The sequence below is a fragment of the Rattus rattus genome, chromosome 1, assembly GCF_011064425.1.
Source record: "Rattus rattus isolate New Zealand chromosome 1, Rrattus_CSIRO_v1, whole genome shotgun sequence".
In the NCBI taxonomy this organism is placed as follows: Eukaryota; Metazoa; Chordata; class Mammalia; order Rodentia; family Muridae; genus Rattus; species Rattus rattus.
The window spans coordinates 267,540,538-267,562,149 of record NC_046154.1 but is presented as its reverse complement, the minus strand read 5'-3'; the positions used below and the strand labels follow the sequence as shown (position 1 = coordinate 267,562,149).

At 46.5% G+C, this 21,612-nt stretch overlaps 1 protein-coding gene and 1 non-coding gene across 2 annotated transcripts in view; one reads left to right on the top strand and one right to left on the bottom strand.

Moving 5' to 3' along the window:
- The window catches only part of Tmem117 (transmembrane protein 117), a 433,233-nt gene that overhangs the window by 385,953 nt on the left and 25,668 nt on the right, over window positions 1-21,612 (bottom strand). The window lies entirely within an intron of this gene.
- On the top strand, window positions 4,360-4,491 carry LOC116890525. Its single transcript, XR_004386707.1, has one exon. It is a non-coding gene; the product is annotated as a small nucleolar RNA SNORA17 (small nucleolar RNA).

Sequence of the window (21,612 nt, the reverse complement as noted above, 5' to 3'; positions counted from 1 at the left end):
CATCAATCATCAACTTAAAACATAATAAATGCCCACCCAGGCTTTCCTGCAGGCCAAGCCGATGGAGATGCCTTGTTAACTGTAGCCTCCCTCTTCCTAGGTGACCCCAGCTTGTGTCAAGATGACAAAAACTAAGCAGCCTAAGCTCCAAGATTCCAAGCTGTGAAAACCTCTTGAAAATGTCTCCTTCTTACAGTAACAATTTAGAGACATCTGAGAGGAGGGGTGAAAATCGACTGCTCTGATATTATGAACATTCCTGGTTCTATTCTGCCCAAAAATCCTTTTTAAAAATGAGTTCTCTGCAGACATTTGCCATGGCGCAGTGAGTAGGAAGAGGAGCTCCCGGATGGGAAACTGAGGCTGATAACTAACGTAGCCACTTCTCACTGCCCCTCCAGTGAGCGGTGTCTTACTCCTCTGCGACTCTGCCTTCTCGCATGTAAGGATGAAAGTGGTAAAGTTAACCAACGCATAGGACAGCTAACGGCCTCACCTCTTAGAAGTCACGGGCCAATGTGCCTGACGGGGGACACGCGCTGAAGGTGCCTTCGTGTCCTTGCCTCCGCACTACCAACAAACACGCTGGAGGACTGCATGCAACCCATCTCAACCAGCATGGGTTAAGTGGCCATGCTACCTCATGGCTTCGGTTCACCTGAATCGGTGCTAGGGAAATACAATGCTGTGGATCTGCTGGTTGTGGGAAAGAAGAATGGACCCGTGTGGGGGCAGCAGAGGGATGTGTCGCCCTAAAATCTGGACTCTCCGATCAGTGGCCTGGATCTCCTATAAACCAAGCAGAAGTCAGAAAGAGCAGAAGTCAGAAAGAACTCTGCCATGCATACCCTCCACAGCATGGTACTGGAATCGGGCACAGTTCACGTCACAGTTCATGCAATGTGATAAAATCCTGTGGCCATAGACTTATGATTTTAAGACTTGAAGATGCAAAAATCATGAAGATAAAGAATATACACAGAAAGTACATGTACATAAAATATGCCCAAATATTAGCACTGGTGGTCTCTAGTTGACTGGATTACTGGGAGATTTTCCTCGTTATACTTTGTTTAATAATTCAAGCAAGATTCCTAAGAAAGCAGAAAGATTGCTGTGTTTGACATCAATTGCAGCTCCTCCCCCCCTGTGCCCTCCCCTCAGGCTCCTCCCACGCCTTTCCTCCGCTCTGAGGTCTGATCTCAGCTCTAAGTGTCACTGAGTCAAGAGCACATGCTGCCGGGCACTGTGAAGTCATCCTTCCCAATTTTACTGACTCAACTTCTATTCTCTCCTTGACACTGCTGACCACCACGGCCCAAACAACCCTTTTACATTACCAGACAAAAACAAAACAAAACAGTAGAAGTTGCAGGGATGTGGGTGCAGGAAGTAACAGAGCCTCTATTCGCAACGGTAAAGTGCTCATATCCACTGATCCTAACTCAAAAATAAGGTTCTCTTTTCCTCCCCCTCCCCCTAAGGGGTCAGACAGACCGACATCACAGAGTCCAGTAAACATGGTTTCTCTTCTTAGTTACATCACTGAGTACACCACAGAGCCATTCACGATGAACAAAGTCAAACAGTCAAGTTTCAACCTTTTGAGGCTTCCGGCTTCCTCTCCCTTTGGTCTCAGTGTTTCAAAATATCTGCATGGCTTTTTGTTTTTTTGGACCGCTCCTGCATCCAAAATGAACCGATTCTATGAATGAGAGCAAAGACGCGTGCTGTCACTGCGGATGTCCTCAGCCCAGGCACGCTCAGCAGGAAAAGTAATCCACTGTTTCCTCACTGCGACTCCTCCCAAGGCTCGCTCTCATGCATTCAGCCGGAGGCTGCAAGCTCCAATGGCAGAGCCTTTCTCCATTCTCTTCTCCGCTGACAGCCTAGCACAGGCTACAGCTTGGTGTACAGGAGCGCTGCAAGACGTTGTGCAATGGCCAGTTATTTCATTCAGTCACCAAATCAGATTCAGAGCAAGGATAAGATGGGTAAGTGTGGTCCCAGCACGGCCACATGGAGTGTGCTGACTGACCCAGATGCTCAGAAGGCTTGCCAGTCTGAGAGGGGAAAGAGGACAGGAAGGGGAGCAAGGGTCAGGGCGCGCTCTGGCACAACTGTCTCTCTCTGCAGAGGACTGCTCCTACCTTCCCTTTCTCTCCGCCTACCCACAACCAACACTGGTATTTGCAGGCTGTGGGTTCATAGCTTGCATTGATTGAATACAGGGAGCAAGAACCTCCTCTTCCCACCTGCTTAGTCCTCCCCAGAATGTACCAGAAACACAGAAAGGGCAAAGCGTATCTGCCTCTCACACTGGGTATTTTACCCCGGATATCCAAGCAGCGCATTAGAGAATTACTTGTATTGAAATGAATCGCAGAGAGCTCGTGAGACCTTTGGTTAAGAGTTAGACATAAAAATCGGTTCCTTGCAACACTGTAGCTTTTGACTGTATTTCTGTTAACATAAATGAAAACCAATTACTTCTCTTTCACCGTGGTGACAGTAAACAAAGAACGTGAAAGATTTCACGATGTTTCTTTATTGCTGGGTTAAGGTGTACTGTATGGCTCCGTGCCGTGCTGAAATTAATTTATATCGCGTTTTGGGGGCATGGTTGATACAGGCTATGAAAACAATGTGTCACCTGGTGGCAAAGGGTATTAGTTCTAAACACACTGAGTACCAGACGGGACCAGCTTACCTCCACCTGCTGCTCCTTCCTAATCCCCCTACAGAACCCTTTAAATTGATCCAACCCTTTACCCGGAATGAGTCCACCTCTACCTCACCATGAGTCCATCAAATGTAATCCGACCCAATCACAGTGTTGCGGGCCGGATGACCGAACTCATTCTATACTAGTTAAATATCTAGGCACTAAGACATTTAAAACTTGAACATAAAGCAGCCCCTTTGATACTGTCGTGTCACTAAGCATTTTTGTTTTATTCTGTTTAAGACCGTCTGGAGCTCACTCTGCAGAACAGGCTGACGTTGACCTCACCCAAGTTCCCCCTGCCTCTGCCTTCCAAGTGCTGGGATGAAAGGTGTGTACCACCATGCCAAGCCTCCACTTTTAAGTCTAAGAACACACAGACCATGCACGGATGAACTTTCAGAGGTAGACAAGTCCCTTATGGAAAGTTCAGTGTGCTTATACGTTTAGCTTTTGAATCTTTTCCTTTGGAATTGTTGTAAATAATGAGCAATCTTGGTGATGATAAATCTTCCTTGGATGTCTCGGTTAGAGTTTTACTGCTGTGCACAGACACCATGACCAAGACAACTCTCATAAGGACAACATTTCATGGGGGCTGGCTTACAAGTTCAGAGGTTCAGTCCATTATCATCAAGGCAGGAGCATGGCATCGTCCAGGCAGGCATGGTGCAGGAGGAGCTGAGAGTTCTACATCTTCATCTGAAGGCTGCTAGCAGAATGCTGACTTCCAGATAGATAGGATGAGGGTCTTGAAGCCCACGCTCACAGTGACGCACCTACTCCAACAAGACCACACCTCCTAATAGTGCCACCCCCTGAGTGAGCACATACAAACCACCATAGATGGCTTTGAGGGGAAAGCATAGCAAGAAAATATAGTAAGTAAATCAATGCATTGTGTAGTCTGTTCTTGTTGTAATATAACCACAAAATAAAGGGACCTTTTGTTAGGAGATCTAAGGCTAAAACGAACCATTGAAAGTCTCATGGAAAAGTACCAGTAAACCATCAGTACTTTATCAGATAATACTAACCAAAGGGGTAAAATAGTAATTTATTGTTTTTTTTTTCCGTTGGACAAATATTTACTGCCTCCCACCTAGCAGACACTCTTAGAAGTTAACAAAAGTTCCCACCCTCGTGTAAGACTTCTATTCTGCTGCCTGTTTTTTTTAATTATTTTTTTCTTCATTTATGTGTACAGTGTTTAGTCTGTGTGCTGTGTGTGTGTGTGTGTGTGTGTGTGTGTGTGTGTGTGTGTGTGTGTATGTGTCACCTACAGAAGCAAGAGAGCAATGGATTCCCCCCGAAACTAGAGAAAACTGAGCTGCTATCTGGGTGAGTGGACCTAAAGCCTCTCCTCTGGAAGAGCATTCAGCCGCCTCTCCAGCCCCTCTGCCACCCGTTTAACAGTTCAACTAATCTACCCTGCAGTGCTCAACCATTAAAGTGTAAATGTTAGCAGCTACAAGGCAAAATAAAATGTAAAAGGAGGTCTATTACAGGAAAGCGTCATATTTGGGAAGCGAAGTACCCGTCGTGGCAGATATGCTCCGGTGTGTAGAACGTGAGTTATCCTGGGAACGGACGGGGTTGCTGCAACCAAGTGCAGAAATTTAAAAGTAAAAAACCCTGCTTCTAGAGGCCTTGCAGGTGTGGCTGCTGTGTCACAGGTGCGCCAGCAGGTGGCAGCGAAGAGAGAGGCTATGTCCACACTCAGGGTTCTGACCCACAAGCATCCGAATGATTAGGAGACTAACATTTCCTAAAAAAGCAAGCCCGAGACAAACACCAACAGTCCGGCACCTCGAAGGCTGGGATGGGCCCCCAGGTCGGTGAGCAACGGGACTGGAAGAGCCCTGCCTGGGGCGGGAATGAGCCCCAGACAGACAACCCTCACATGGGGATACAGCAGACCACCAGACTGGCACCGTGGGTCCCAGACAGGGCCTACCCTGAGATGACCACCAGCCCAGGGCTGAGCAGGCCTGCAGCCCGTGCCTGACATGACCCCTGCCCAGTGCCATAAGGTACAAGCAGAGTATAGCCCTCCTGAGGTGACGCCAGACACTCACCTGGTCACCGCAAAGAAGATCAAGAAAGTGGTGGAGAAATGGAAGAGAGAGAGAAACAGAAGGATGTAGGCACAGTGAGGAGAGGCAGAACTGGTGACTTCAGGGTAGGGAGAAACAGCCTGAATTGAGTAGACAGTGATGCCACCTAGGACCATGATAGGGTCCTGGGCCAGGCTGCCACCAAGGGTCACATCTGGGTCCATGGAGGTCTGTTACCACCAAAGGCCAGGTGGAGGTCCCTGGTCTGGCCTGGTACCCAGGGACATGTTGATGTCTGAAGGCTGTGTGGAGTTGGCCCCACCCCTGACCTAGGCATTATGGGAGAGCTGGCCCTTGGAGGCCTGAGAGTAGGAAAGATGATCCCAATGCCTAGCCAGCTGCAGCACTCCAGAGAGCAGGCCCTGCACCTCCCCAGGGCAGCATAATAGAAGTGACCCTGAGGGGAGGGGGCACAGGAGAGCCATCCCTGAGGGCATGAGCATGGGAGAGGTGGCCCTAACACTTGACTGCCTCGTGGTGCTATTGGGGGGAGTGTGCCTCCTGCTTTGCCCCTTGCCGTCTATAGCAGACAGGAGAAGTGACACTGAGGTTATCAGAGAGGGAGACCTGGCCCTGCCTCTCCACAGAGAGCTGCAGAGCTGGTCCTGGATGTGAGGGCGGGGGCTGCTGAGCCAGCCCTGAGGGTGTGAGCATAGGAGAGCCAGCCCTGTCTCTTGCCCACTCCTGGGCAGCAGGGTAGAGCTGGCCCTGACTGAGGGTGTTGCTGGTGAGTCGGCCCTGAGGGCCTGAGAGCGGGAGAGCCAGTGGGCTGACCTGCTCAGATACCTCTCAGGCCCAGATCCCGGGCTCTGAATTGGACCCCATCGATGGACTTGCATGAAGGGGCCGGTCCTACAGATCCAAGACTACAGGATCTCCATGACACAGCACAGCACACCGACAGCATATCCTAGAGGAGTCACAGTGGTGTTCCAGTATTGGACAGTATTGCACAGTACTGAGTAGCAGAAGCTAGAGGCCTCTATACCAGACTATCACACTAGACATTAGCAAGCAAAGAAGTGTGGACACACTGTGACACACTACAGCTTCCACGAGATGGATGGATGGATACATAGATAGATAGATAGATAGATAGATAGATAGATAGATAGATAGATAGATAGATAGACAGGTAGACAGGTAGATAGATAGATGATATATAGACAGATAGATAGATGGGTGGGTAGAAAAGTAGATAGACTGACAAATAGTACCGATGAAGTGGGCACACATTTACGTACAAGCTGAATATTCGGCAAGCACTTCATGGTTAAATGTGATAGGAGTGGAAGGTAGAGAATGAGGCTTTGTTTCATACAGTGGAGGGAAAGCGGAGCCATCAGAACGGTGGTATTTGAGCGCATAAAGGACTCCTTGAGGCAGAGAGAAGATTTGCTCGCCACTCCTGGCGGGAGAAAGATGAGAAAGGACAGGGATCCTGTGCCAAGAGGTCAGACGCCCAGAGCACCGAGGATAGGCATAAAATGGTCCAGACGGGGCTGCACTCATGAAGACCAGTCTTTGTGTTACGTAATCCTTCCGAGAAACAGCCCACTGGCAAGCTCTTAAGAGTAGGCATATCAAATCCTTTAACGTTTTCTCTAATGTCAGCCCTTCCCTAGAGCCCTCATCTCAGACCACAGGTGTCCCCATCCTCTACTGCTTTGCCTTGTTCTTAGTCTAAAAGGGGAGCGAGGTGGCTTCAAACATTATAGCTGATTGTGAATGAGACTGAATATTACTAATGCTACCCATGAAAACCCAGCTAACGAAATTTTCTACCATGCTGGTATTTTCATCTATGGAGAGAGAAACGGTTTAAATGTGGCTGCTTCACTCTGCATTCATTAACTTCCTCTAGCACTCAATTGAACTCCTGTCCTCAACACTCAATTTTGGAAGAAAGTTCCTAATAAAAGACCAGCAAAAGGGAAATTACTCCTGCCTCAGGACCTACAATAATAGGTAAATTTTCCTTACAGAATTTCCAGGTACCCACTTTACTTGGCTTTTAGTCAAATATGTATGTGTTCATGTGCACATATGTGTGTATGTGTGTGTATTGTGTGTATGTATACATATATGTGTGTGTGTGTGTGTGTGTGTGTGTGTGTGTGTGTGAGAGAGAGAGAGAGAGAGAGAGAGAATAAGTATATGTGTATGCATGTAATGGAGTATGTGTGTATCTGTGTCTATATGGATATGTACATGTATATGTGTATGTATGTATATCTGTATATGTGTACGTGTGTAGTGTTTTATATATATGCACATGTGTACATGTATGCATGTATGTATATGTGTGTATATATGTATGTATATATGTGTGTATGTCTGTGTGTGTGGTGTAGAAGCCAGAGTATGCCATACTATAAAGTACCTGCCATGTAGCACCAAGATAAGGCTGATAAATATTTTATTATTTTCCTAAATGTAACTTGACTCCATAAAAATCTAGCAATTTCAGGAGACCTTCAAGTTGGCAGCACTACAGTTATTAATGTCAGCATTTAGGAATTCAATCAGTACCTCCTAAGTTTCCCAGAAAAGGTCAAAAGAAGTCTTGAGGCCTCTCTGGCCTGTGCTTTGAAAGTGACAGGTCACCTGCCTCCTTGTTTCTATTTAAATCTCTACTGTGCTGTTGTCCCTGCTGGGCTACTTGGAGTTTTAATCATGTATCCAGTATTTTTATTTAACGGGAAAATGTCATTTGAGTAATTAAAGATTTGTTCTCTAATCTATCAACTTAATGCAAGTGTTAAATAACACTGAGTCTAGGGCTGTCCCTTCTAGGTCATCATAGATCCCTCTTGCTTCTAAAACATTCATAGTAACCTTTGGGTGACAGTGCCGTGCTCTGTCTTATTCCAATCCCCCCACCCTGTGCCACTTAATCCCTCTCGGGTATTCGTTCTTATCTTGGGCATTGGCCCAGTAGCATCCTCACGAGGAACAAACTTTAGCTCAGTGTAGAAGTAGATATTGGGTCAGCCCTGCTATTGGTCCAGCTCTGATAACTGACTCTAGACAGGAGTTCTAATAACAGGCCCCGCCTTGTCTCTGAAACCAAGTGCCAATGGATCCCGTAGATATGTTCGTTAGCCCATGTTTCATCTCCTTACATACTGAATATTCAGTCCTAATAAAACCATTGTTTTCCCTCTGAATATCAAAAAGATCTTCCCACATAGATCACCACCCACATCTAAAATTATGTCCTAGCTCCAAACCCTGAATTTCTGGGTTCCCCAAATCCTCCCCACTGCAGTGGATATTGGTTGAGACTGATCTCTCTCAAGATATAAAACAGCTGGTTGTCACTCACCAACAGAAAGCAAAAGTGGTCAAAAGGACGTTTAACAGACTTACCCATTTACATGGGCTAAGTAACCAAAATTCTTACCAAAAACCGTTAAGTATTATTAACTTTGTCTTTCCCTCTATAAATGCTATCATTATCATCACGCAATACACCAGGACTAGTACAAATTTTATATGATACGAAAGAAATGGCCAGTATTTTATAACTATTTAATCCCATTCCCATTCTTGAAACAATGATGAAGCAAATTCCCAGTTCCTTAGAATAAGTACATTGTGGTAGTTTGAATAAGGTTGCCCCGCACCCCACACCTCCAGGCCCCATGTAGGCTCACAGATTTGAATGCTCAGTCACAAGAAAATGGCTCTATTTAAAAAGCATTAAGAGGTGTTGCCTTGTTGGAGAAAGTGTGACAGTGGGGGTGGCCTTTGAGGTTTCAAGAGTCAAATTCAGGTCCAAGGGCTCTGTCTTCCTGCTACCTGTGGATCTGGAAGTAGATACACACACACACACGCGCGTTTCTCTTATTTGAAATGAGGATTTTAAAAGTGCCTCCCTTGCTTCATCTGCTTCTCACAGATCCTTGGAGAATTCGCAGGTCCAGGACATTATCCTGTCACTCTGTGAGCAGAAGTTCCATTTTAGCTCACAGTGTTCTTGATAAAGAAAATAAGAAGCACACCCCACACCACATGGGTTAAGGAGGGCCGAGCAGTGACACAGTGCAAGAGACCTTGTAGGAAAATGGCTCTCGGGTACCACCATGGGAACATAACATATTCTGCTCCTTTGAAAATGCCACGGCATAGTGGCTTCTATGGCTGTTTTAAAAGTCAGCTCATTTCCTAAAAGCTCTTCTCTAGAAGCTCTTCCCACGTGAGACATTGAGAAAAAGATTTAGATACAAAGACATTCCCTTGACTACAGACAAGAAAAGAAAAAGAAAGAAAGAAAGAAAAAAAGATCGGCTTAAGGAATGGAATTTGAGGCAGCACATTACAATGTATCTCTGTGAGGAGAAACCTAGCAACCATTAACAGCCATGCTAGCTCATAAAACACAAAGTGTCTGGGATGATTTAGGAACAAAAAATATAATCATGTTAGTCCGGATGGTAGAAAAGGGTCTGACTTCTCTTTGTTGGAGTCAGAACTAGGGTCTCAAGCCGCCCACCCTAACTTTAAAATTACTAAGTAGCCAAAGACACCCAACTTTGTATTTCCCAGCCTTCCCCTTCCTAGTGCTGGATCACCAGGGCTGGCTTTCTGCGGTGCCCTAGAAACTGAACCTACGGCTTTGCACTCGTGAGGAAGACACAGCGCCCTCCTCCGGCTGAACCATCTTCCCAGCCTTTCATTTCTTTCCATTGCTTTCTTCCCTTTTTGTCTTTCCCTTTCCTTCCTTCCTTCACGCCCCCCTTCTAACTCCCTCCTCATTTGGTCTTTGTCTTCTGTGATCCTAAACGCTCTGTACAAAACATGTATTGAATTTTAAACAGACTTTTTAATATTTTTTAAATTATGTGCATGTTTATGAAAATGTGTGTTTGCGCAGTGCCTGCAGAAGCCAGAAAGGGGTATTGGATCCGCAGAATTGGAGTTCCAGGATAAAGTCGCCCGATGTCGGTGCTGGGAGCTGAACTCGTCTTCTGCAAGAGTAGTATGAACTCCTGACTGCTGAGCCCTTTCTCCAGCCCCCATATCCATCGCTTTCAAAGTAAACTCTCAATAAACAAGAAAGTAAATAAGCAAACAAACAGATAACAAAGGGGCATAAGTTTGATGGAGTGAAAGTATCTTCAAGAATCATAACCTGTCTCTCCATAGATTCCTCAGTAAGTGAGTGGAGGTGACCTCCCAAAAGAGCTGTGCTTGCTGCTCCACCTGTCACTCTACCCATATGGCAGCTAGAAGTGATGACACAGAGGGACGCTGAAGCAGACTGCTCCATGGGAAGGAAGAAAGATTTATTAGGGATTAAACGGCCAAGGCCATCTGGAGGAGGGGCTGGAGTGTAGAGAAAGAGCAAAGTGGCCAGAAAGATGATACTCAGTAGGGTGGAGATCTGAGCTGATACAGGATTGATCCAGAAGTAGGGGCCCTTGGCAGAGGAAGTTGACCTTTGGGGGAAGGTTAAGGGAGGTTCCTGGTGAACAGAACTGTCCTAGGAGATCTGCTTTTCCAGTGAGAAGAAACCTTTAGACTTGGTTTCCTGGTAACAACCCTGCTGTTTACCTGGCCAGAGTCCTTGTATTTAGGACAATGCCACCAGCACAGCCATTGGAGGTCGGGAGGGGCTTTGGACCTGGCAGGAGCCACCTCCATCCCCACAGCGTTGGCCCGGCAGCTCATAGAGATGAACTTTAAAGAAGAAGCAAACCAACCAGGCACCAAACCGTATCTAAGCATCACTTCCCATGCATATGTCAAAGCCAACCCCGTGGATTAAAGCACAGTAGGTGTGCACTGCAGCTAAGACTCAGGTGCTCAGGGAGTGGACTCTAAATCTGAAAATATAATGTCACTCTTCATTTAAAACCACCCGGCTTAACAGGAAAGGGGCACGGGTGACATAAACACTGCTGTCCACTTCTGGACGGCTTTATATCCTTATGTAGTTGGGATAAAATGGACATATACGTGTGGATCCCCTTGTAAGCTTGTTCCGGTCTCAGGGCGCCATTTGTACAAAGTCACACATGAAGCAGAGGAAGATCCAGCTCTCCTGCCTGCAAACCCATTTCCTCGGCTGTACCACCTGGGCCCGGGCACTGAGCAGGCGCTGAGCGCTGGGCTCAGAACAGCAGTCGCTTGGATAACTGCTTCCTACAGAGTCCAAAGGAGAGGAAAGCACTCCTACAATAAATTCCAGAGGGTTTTCTTTTCCCTAACAAAATCGGCCTATTAAGAAAACACAACACAATTTCCTATGTGATCCCAATGAGCAGAACTCAAAACACACTGAGCTCCTGTGGTGAATAAACATGGCTACAATGTGACGTTTGTGATTACTGCTTCTTTGAGACGCACTGGTGTTTCATGCTCCATAAAAACAATCCCCTAGCACATGCTGAAAATGAGTTTATCCCTCTGCTGATACGGAAGATAGTTGGGAATCTTTTACAGTTATGAAGATGAATTACCAAGGCAGCTCAGAGGTGGTCTCATCAGCACAGACATTCAGACAACTGAGTTTAGAAAACCTGATTTTCACTATGTTACAAACTTATTACTAACGGGATGCCTTCCGCTAGGGCTAGAGAAAGCATCTGGGGTTTTCTAATTGAGCACGCTCAGGACCAGACTTGAAGCAATGAGGTTAAATAAAGCAGCTTGGCTGTGAGCCACTCTCCTCTGCCAGGACTAGGATATGTACAGAATTCTCAGCAATGTTAAAGATTCTTTGTGAAGCCGGGGGCCACATGCTCAAGGTCCTTTTAATTTTGGCAAAACGCCTGGCCATCTGCATGCCACATATCCTCAAACTGATGCTGCTGCATCTAAGCTGGAAATGGTGGTCAGTCTTCGTGAGGAGAGGCGAAATCTGGAAGTTTTCGACTCAGTCAAACAGGCCATTTTTCCTGCTACTAGAATTCCACTACCACCTTAGAGCCAAGCCTGCTTTCTGTAGATCTCAGACTCCTCTGGCCTACTGTGAGCGCTAACGAATCAGTTCAGGAGTTGAATTTCAAGGCAAGTGTAACGTAAGAAGGAGCTTGCTAGAGTACAAATGGGCTCTGTGTGGGACGTTGTGAGGTAAGTTATTCAACACCCACGTCACATGGTGCTCTCACCCATGGAAACGGTTTTGGAAGATGCTATAGTAGGTCAATGAGATCAGCCCACTCCTGGGACTCTGGCACGCATGTTTGCCTTGTATCCTAGACTTCTGAAATGGATCACAGAGAAGAAGAAAATGGCCTCCATCTTCCACCCAAATCTGCATCCATATGATCTTCACATTGTGGGATTTAAGGAAGGTCTGTGTGTCCCATCACTCTCATAGTCCTAATAATCATTGTAATTATAAAAAGTCCTCAAACTCTAGTCTGACACTGAATGTACCTAGCACTGTCATAAAACTCATAACTAGATCCCTATTGGGAAATGTATACCATTTTCAGAAAATAAAAAGTCACAAGAACTCAGACTCATTGAGAAGAAATTCTTTTTTTTTTTTTTAAGATTTCTTTTTATTTTATATGACTACACGGTTGCTGTCTTCAGACACACAGAAGAGGGCATTGGATCCCATTTCAGATGGTTGTGAGCCACCATGTCGTTGCTGGGAATTGAACTCAGGACCTCTGGAAGAGCAGACAGTGCTCTTAACCGCTGAGCCATCTCTCCAGCCCCAAGAAATTCTTTAAAATGCATACAAGATCTATGCCTAGCCTTGTAGAGGGGAATATTACGAATCTTTCTTGATCTGTTAAGTTTCGGGTGACAATAAGCAAAACCATAGAAGGCAGAAATCGGGGCTCTGAGGAGGGAGCAGGAGGATGGAGAAGGAGTTGCAGGAGGGGAGGATCAAGGAAGTGTGTGTGGAGTACTCGTTCTGTTAAACATCATCCGCATAGAGATGACAATCGACGATGGAGAGATTGATTGGAACAACGGGAGTGTGAAGAGGGGTAAAAGCCAGAACAAAACCCATATTCAGTGGAATAAAGAAGGAGCTTCAACTGGTAAGTGAGAGAGGCCATCAGCTCAGAGAGCAATGGGATAATTCAGTACCACACATGCAAAGGGAAACAACCGGTCCAAGAAGGTGGCTCCGAGCAGGAGCTTAAGACTTTTGCACAAGACTGAGGTGTGTGTGTTCCGAGAAGACTGGGCCCAGTGCAGTGCTGGTGACAGCAATGTAGGTAGAAAGGGAGGACTCTGTGGAGCTGTAGAGAAGGGTTTATTTAACATCCTGAGAATCTCAGAGGGACAGACACTAATGCTCCGGCTTACAGGAATGAGAAGCAATTAGGACCAGCTGACAGAACCTCCCCAGTGTGTCTCACCTATATCTGCTTTTCTGTGGGCAACTTCCTCTCCTCCAAAATGGTCACCAAACTCAATCACTCATCAAATAACAAAGCATCCACACAACCAGAAATGTCCTTGTCTTAACACACATGTGTGAATGAGCTGAAACACTGTGGGCCAGCCCGTGAGTCCATCAGCCTTGGGTGATGCAAACATTCCCATCCAGGTAGCTCTGGGGAAGGAGGAGGAAGCCGTGTGGCATAATCATGTCTATTCAGGCCCTCTGTACGGGTCATGCGCTGAGGCAGAGCTGGAAGACGTACATGGTCAAGGTGGGTCATGAAAATTAAGTTCAGCCAACCTTGAAGTGGCTGTTAGATTAACTCGGCGTTCAAATCACATAAAACCGCCCATACCATACTTACTGCTACACACTCAACTGAATGTCATCATAGTAGGGGACTCAAAGGAGCTAAAAATAACCACGAAATTACAAACAGTCAACAGTCTATAACTACCACATCAAAGTGCTAACATGACCGGGGTGAGCAGACATGACTTTGTAGAGGTGACATTTTTGCTAAGAAAGGTACAGAATGTTGATGAGAGGAGAAATGGGGAAGGGGAGGAGATCAAGCCTGAGCGTTATCGTCTCTACTGTTGGGCTGGACGCCCCTTGAAGATAGGAAATGTCTTCCACTTTCCTTTGTATCTCGTGCTGCTTGCAATTACTCAGCAGTTCGTCATTAGATCCCAATAAGCATTAACAAATACGGAAAACAGAAGTGGAAGTATCGATAAAATTATTAGAAAGGTTCGGCCTCACCAAACATGGGGGCACAGGCCCGTGATCCCAGCACTTGGGAAAAGAGGTCTAGAAGATCAAGAGTTCAAGGCCAGTATGAACACCACCCCAGCCTGGACAGTATAATGAGACCCTGTCTCAAAAAAAGAAATTGTTTTAAATGTGGTCCCCTTCAAAGACAGGAAGAAGATTCAGTCAAGTGAAGGCTAATGAAGGACAAAGGAAGGAGCGAGACGTTAAGGCCAGATTACTGACAGCCTTGAATATAAAGTAAACAGTACACTTTAGTGGGTACCAGAAGTGTGGCTGCCTTAGAGAGAAAGGCACTGACCCTCTCACAAGCCCCTCCAGCACTCCTTATCGCTAATGTGAAATCAGCAAATTTCCCCACCACTTCAGACGGCTGTTATGAGATTCAAATTCAATAACATAGCTGAAGATATTTCGTTTACCTTGGTATTCCCCTCCAGTCTCTGCCACAGAAATCTGCCTAGTCGATATTTAATGACATTTATCTGTAAACTGTAAATCTAGTCAAATGTAAAAGGCTTACAACCCTTAGAATGTACCCTCTGCTTGGGCCGATGGACACTCAACACTTATTTGTGTTAACGATGCTACATTGACGGTCGATGTGTTCTTTTAAAACTGCCATACAAATTCTATTGAAAAAATATAACATTTAAAAAAAAATAGATGTGACATGAGGTGGGTGGCACTGGAGGAACGGTAGCTAAGGTTGTCCTCTGGCCTTGGCATGCATAGACACACACAGACATCTCTGGGGTTTGTGCTTCCTGGATGTCGCTTTAAGTCTTTGACAAAAATCATGTCTCTTCAGATGAGCCTGGGGATCTCAATAGGGCCGCCACCCCCATCCTACCATCTGACTATCTCAGCCTTGGAACCTGATTTTGTTATATTTCCTGTTCATTTCCTCATCTTCTGTCTTCTCCTATAGATCAGAGAGAGAGAGACAGAGAGGGAGAGAGAGAGGGAGGGGGAGAGAGAGAGAGAAGAAAGAGAGAGAGAGAGAGAGAGAGAGAGAGAGAGAGAGAGAGAGAGAGAGAACACCCTTTTGCATATCCCCATATCCCTAGTTCTAAAACTTTACCTAAACAATGTGGGGGTCCAATCAGTACAGGGTGAAAAGAAGAAATCCAGAGCTGAGTTTTAGGAGGAGTTTGGAGATAAGAGTTGATGGTAGTGATGTGACAGGAATCACTACCTCAGAAAGGCCTGTTGGCAAAACTAGCCTCTGGCTGACTCTCAAGAATTGGGATTTAAGAAGAAACCCCACCCCCGCACGCATATACACACACACACACACACACACACACACACACAACACACACACACACACACACACACACACACACACACAAAACACACACACACACAACTTCATAACCAAGAGACAGGGCTTGCTGTTCATGTAAACACTCATAGAGATGTCCACAAAGAACCACTGTGACTTAGTCTGGACCTTTTGTTCCTTCTGGAGCCTGGAATTTGGTAATGTGTCAAAGAGACATTACCTACCTAAGCAGCCCAGCAGACGCTCTGGGTCTATGAACGACATGCGCTTCTCTGGCAGGCAGCACCGCACCTGTACCCTCCTGACTCCTTCGACCTGTGCACCTTTACTGCAAAACAAGTCCAGACATTTCTGCCTGATGGCCTCGTGCAGCTCTTCTGTTTGCTGACTTCGTTTTGATCCGTTTACCACAATAAATCACAGCCTTGAGTCCTCACATACGCCTCAGCCTGGGAGCCTTCTCCATGAATCATCAAAACTGGGGATGGTCTTAATCTCCTGACACAAGGCGTATTTCGCCAGCAGCTGAGAATGTAGATCCGGAGACTAAAATAATTACTGTCCGGTGGACAGGCTACGGAAAGGCGATTGCTGTGGTCTGAAAAGGAAAGAGCCAAGGACTGGAGGAGCAGGAAGATGCCGTAACGGGTTCCACGACGTCTCTGATGGAAAACACTCGACTATGTGAGCAGTTAATGAACAAAAAACAAAAAAAAGCTAAGGCAACTGAATCAGTGAGCCCTGGTCACCAAACAACAAAGAGGAGATCACGGCATGCAGGGATGTTAAGCTAGCCTGGTTGTGGAGATCAGAGAAAGTGGATTTGAATATATTTGAAACAGCATTGGGAAAGCTTGAGGAATGAGAGGCATTTTCTTAATGATGCGCTAGGACGATGGTTCTCAGCGTGTGGGTCACAACCCCCATGGGGGTTGCCTAAGACAATCAGAAACTGTAGATATTTACGTTATGATTCAAAACAGCAGAAAAGTTAACAGTTATGAAGTAGCGACAAAAATAATTTTGGGGGCGGGGAGGCTGGTTACCATTATGAGGAACTGCATTAAAGGGCCACAGCATCGGGGAGGTTGAGGAGCAGTGCGCTAGATTGAAGGTGGGCTTAAGCACGGGAACTGAAGCACACTGGAAGCACAATGGGGGAGAGGACTTCCGTGTGCTTTGCTTGCGGTGCGTGGATAGGTGTGCCTAGCATGCGATGTGCACTCAACAAAGGCTTTCCAAGTAGTAAGCAATAAAAATGTATCGTGTAAGGAAATAAAGCAATCTTTAAGCGTACAGGTCGAGAATGGAAATACCCCAGCTTTGAACGTCTTCTAATTGTCAATAAAGCACCAAGCGGCAGGTTGACGGGTGGGTGGTCCTTAAAAGGAATAGACAGGGTCCATGACCACCTCCTCGCCTAGCTATCAATAGGAAATAATAGTGACAAAGCCATGTTTTTTTGCCCAGAACCCAGATTTCATACAAAATCAGATTAATATTTTGAATGCCCTTCGAACATACATAAAAAGATACCCAAGAGGGGTTGGGGATTTAGCTCAGTGGTAGAGCGCTTGCCTAGCAAGCGCAAGGCCCTGGGTTCAGTCCCCAGCTCCAAAAAAAAAAAAAAAGATACCCAAGAGAATGTAGCTGAAGCAAGGTCTCCATTAATGGTGTCTGTAAGAAAATTTACTCATGTATGAATGCTATACCTCTAAGTCTATAACCTGGTGAAGGAAAATGACAAAGATACCTCCTGAACCCATGTGGAGGGACGGCACGTACAGATGACTGGCTAGAACGGGGAGAGACAGCTGGCCCGGCATGAAGGTTGAAGTGAAAACAGATAGCGTTGGAGAGGAAAACATATGATTCAACTTCAAGCGCCTTTCTCTAGAAGGGCTTTCAAGTCAGAACACACGAAAAAGGTCTGTGTTCCTACAGTCAGCCTGACTTTCCTCCATTTTGTAAACTAGCACATAACGGCCCAGCTTGTGAATGCTGACCTGCACTTCTTGGGGAACCCCTCAGCCTCCTGGCTGCTAGGAAGACAACCGGCTGCCCGTCTCACCTCTCCGACCTCAGTCTCCCCAGGAAGGGACGTACTGTCTGAAGAGACCAGCTGTCAGAGACCATGACCCTTCTCACGCCACACTTGTACCCTCCAGTGGTTGTTGCTCTGTGGGTGGTTAAGAGTTCGGACCGCACTCGAAATCTCAGTTTGAATGAAGAACAAATCCAGCTGCAGAGTTCCAGGGTAGCATCTAACTGTACTGTGACCCCACCTCTCCTCCATTTTCAACTTGCTTTTCTGTTTTCCTTTCCCAAGACCACTCTCCCAAACATCCTATTTCTTCTCAGGTTGAGAAATGTTCCCCTCCAGACCAGTGGTTCTCCACCTATGGGTTCACAGCCCCTTAGGGAGGTGTCAGATGACCCTTTCACAGAGGTTGCCTAAGGCCATCTGAATATCAGATATTTACATTATAACAGTAGCAAAAATGCAGTTATGAGGTAACAACAAAAATAGTTGTATGGTTGGGGTCACCACAAACATGAAAAACTGTATACAAGGGTCGAAGCATTCATTCAGGAGGCTAAGAAACACTGGCTGGACTCCGAGTGTTTGACTACTTGGTGTTCTGCCTGGGGAGGTCGTGAAGCTCCACTGGATGAAGAGGATCTATCACTAGGAGTAAGCCTTCAGGTGGTACAGAGTGACCCCACTTCCTCCTTCTCTCTGCTTCCTGACTGCACACACAATATGGCCACCTGCCCCACTCCTGTTGCCTTCGGTGTCTTCCAACCATGAGGGACTGTGTCCGTTCTAAAACTGTGAGCCAGTCTTCCCTTCTATCAGGTGCTTTGTCACAACAAAGAGAAAGTAACTAGGACACCGGCAAACCCAACCCTACCAGAAAGGCATAAGAACCACACGCCTTGTTCTAAGAAGAAGACGTAAGGGGACCTGTGGACCAACGTGTTTTAAAATGACGATTACAGTCTCCCCTCAACACCTCTGTCCTTGAGGGCTGGAGGAGAGCTCAGTGGGTAAAGGACTTGCCATGCAAGCATGAGGTTGCAAGTTTGGATCCCCGAGCCCCACATAAAAGCAAATGTAGCAAGCACCCTTCACTACCCTTTTAGAAGGCAAAGACAGGGGATCACGTGGATCCCCAGAGCAAAACAGGTAACTGGACCAGCCATGAGGAAACTCTGGGCTCAATCGAGAGATCAAGCCCCAGCCAAATTAAATAAGGACGAATGAATGAAGACACACACACACACACACACACACACACACACACACACACACTGTCAATCTCCAACCTACACACACATGAGAACACAAACAGAAACTGCATGCACACGACACACATGTACACATGCAAAATAAACCTCTTTAAAAAAAAATCAAAACAAACGCAGTGCAAAAGTGGAAAAGCACAAACCGATTTCAAACGACTCTGTTTCAGTCCCACCATCCGTAACTTAGATGACCGTAAACTATGTCGTCTCTTTGATCCCGCCTCTTTGTGAGTAAACAGCACACACACTCCATTACAGTTCTGTAATGATTCACTCAGGTAACGTGCATGTAGCCAGGGCTTCAGTGGTGTCGATGGAGTTTGTCAACGGGCCAGCAGTTTAACGCTGCCTTCCTTTGTCACGGTCCTACATGTGTTCCCACGTGTCCTGGGCAGTTATACACCAGAGGGTGTGGCTCGGTGATAAGGTTCGACCCATAGGAGGTCCTGGTTTTGAACCTTAGCACCATAAAAATCAGTGAGATACATCCTGGAGATGTACTTCAGTTGGGACGAATACTCTCCTAACACAGACAAGTCCTGAGCTCAGTCCCCAGCCCTGCATAAGCCAGGTAAGGTGACACACATCTGAATCCCAGCACTTAGGGACGGAGGCAAGAGAAACAGAAGACAGGTTCATAGCCGGTTCCGGCCTGGACCACATGGGACCGTGTCTCAGAACAAATTAGCAGACAATCATATGGTATAAGAAGGTACACGTCCTCGTATGGCATCAAATACCAAATAGGAACTCAACTACTCCCTGGGTGGTTGCAGTACCGCACGTGCAATGTGGAACCTATTGCATTCAACATTTCGTAATTTAGTCAGCAGCACAGCTCTGTGACGCAGGTCTGACGGCTTTCTTGCAGACGTGAAGTTGACAACACTCAGGGTCTGACATTGTATGCTTTCATAGACTTGCCTAAATAGACTCTATCCTTGACTTACCATTGACGTAAACCACACGGAACCGAGTTGGAGGCCTCAGTCTTCAAGGGACAGCTGAAGGGAGGGTCTGCCCCGCAGAAGAGCTCAGCTCCAACAGTCTCGGAGCCACATGCCTTGACTCCACACCCTGTCACACTGCAGCCTTAAGTAACCCCCGTCTTTCCTGGGTTTGGGGGACACCCGGGCCTCAGCCTGAGCCTAAGCGGTGATTAGAACACAAGCTGACCCTTCCACCTCAGGGCCTCAGCAGGGAGCAGCAGCAAGCTGACGGTTTTCCAGTGCCTGTCGCTCCATAGCAGAAAACCCCAACCCTGAGATCCCATGCTTGCAAGGCCGAAAGACTCATCACAAAGCACTCTCCAAACCCGTAGCCGAGCCTCTCGCAAGCTTCATTTTTGCAAAGCCCTGTGATTGCCACTAAGTCGTCTTCCGACCGTTGTTTTTCATGATGTTCAATCAACAAGCTGCGGCGGGAAGAGCTCGGAGAGAGAAGACCTTCCTCATCACGCGTGTGCAATAACCATCACTCACCCATGAGCAGGATGTCAAATAACATTCCCTCCTAGGGAACCTGACCTCCTAGGGAGTCTAGTGCTGCTCAAGCAGCCATGTTGCTTCCTGTCCGTGGGTGCATCCCCTCAACCCCTCACTAGAGCAGACTAGGGCTTTAAATCTCTATGGTGCTAGAGCACAGTGAGGAGGGGACCCGCAGCCTGTTGTTGACACAGGGAAGAGTTGCCTTGGTCTCTATGCTCACAGGATCTGCCTCTACTAGGACCCACGCACAAAGCTGATGGTTGATGGCACAGGTGGGTCCCTGCTCTTTAGGGACTGTGCTAGCTGCTAATCCATGGGGCTTTGTCCAGCTCATTGCTTTGTTCCCTGAATGGGAAAACAAAACCAGTAGGAGTACAAGCTGGCCCAGACGACTGTCTAGAAGATTCCCTGTGCTCCCTACAGAAGCCAAAGGCAGCTGTCCTCTTTGGGCACAGTATTGGGAGGAGACCCCCTCCGCAAAAGTCCTTACTGGACTGAAGGCTACAGAAAACAGACTCCTGCAGACTCGAACAAGAACTGAGCAACCATGAGGGAAAACATTGTAAATCTAAAAGATGAATTGGAGAAAGAATGAAGAGATGCTTTTTTTCTTCACCTCATTTATTAATTTATTTAATAAACAATGAGAGTGGTGAATGTAATATTAAACAGAGTGCTCTAACAGTGTGTCACCGCAGAGGAGCTTACGAATACACTTAAATTAATAAGCAGTTGACAACGTTTTCCTAAGAATAAAACAGCTATTTCAGTTCTTTCCCGCTCCGGGGAAAGGGCTCCTTTTGCTACGGCCTGACTTGGACAGCGCTCCCAGGACAGGGCTGGCTGGCTAGTGCCTTCGTTTTTCTAGTCTTTCAACAAACACTGGTGTTTGTGTTGTAATTCCAGTCAGAGTGCTTTCTCACACTTTAGGGAGGCTCTGAAGAAGGTAGTACGCACAAGTCAAGTACAATTTTAGAAGTGGGAGGCCAGGTTGGTCACCCTGAAAGAGATGCAGCTGCTATGTCCTTTACAGGCACTCACAACGGTTCTGACCTCCACTTGGGAAGGCGATAAAAGCCTTGGGGAACTGTTAGCGAGCTGCCTCGCTGTCATAACTTAATCGTTGTTACCGGTTTGGACTGAAGTAATCCAAATCCTGGGGAATCTGTTTGTTGTCAGCTTTAAGACCTCAGCAATCCAGTAGTTCTGCTGACAGGCTTTGAATGTGAAATAGGGTGTGGAAAAGAGAGGAACTGAATAATTAATCGTTACGTGTTCATATAATGTAACTGTACAAAGAGAAGAAACAAGAAACCATAGTCAGGAGCCTCTCGGTCATGTCTCCTTTCAAAATATATGTCTCCAAAATGACTCTGTTCCTTTCAGTTCGTGTTGCTTTATGTTGAAACGGGGTCCCACTAAGCAGTCAAGCACTTGCAGAAATCCTCCTGTCGCAGCATCTCCAGTGCTGGAATTACATAAGTTTATGACACAGCCAGCTCTAAAATCAATCCTTGAAAAAAATAATAACATGACTTTTTCATCTAGCA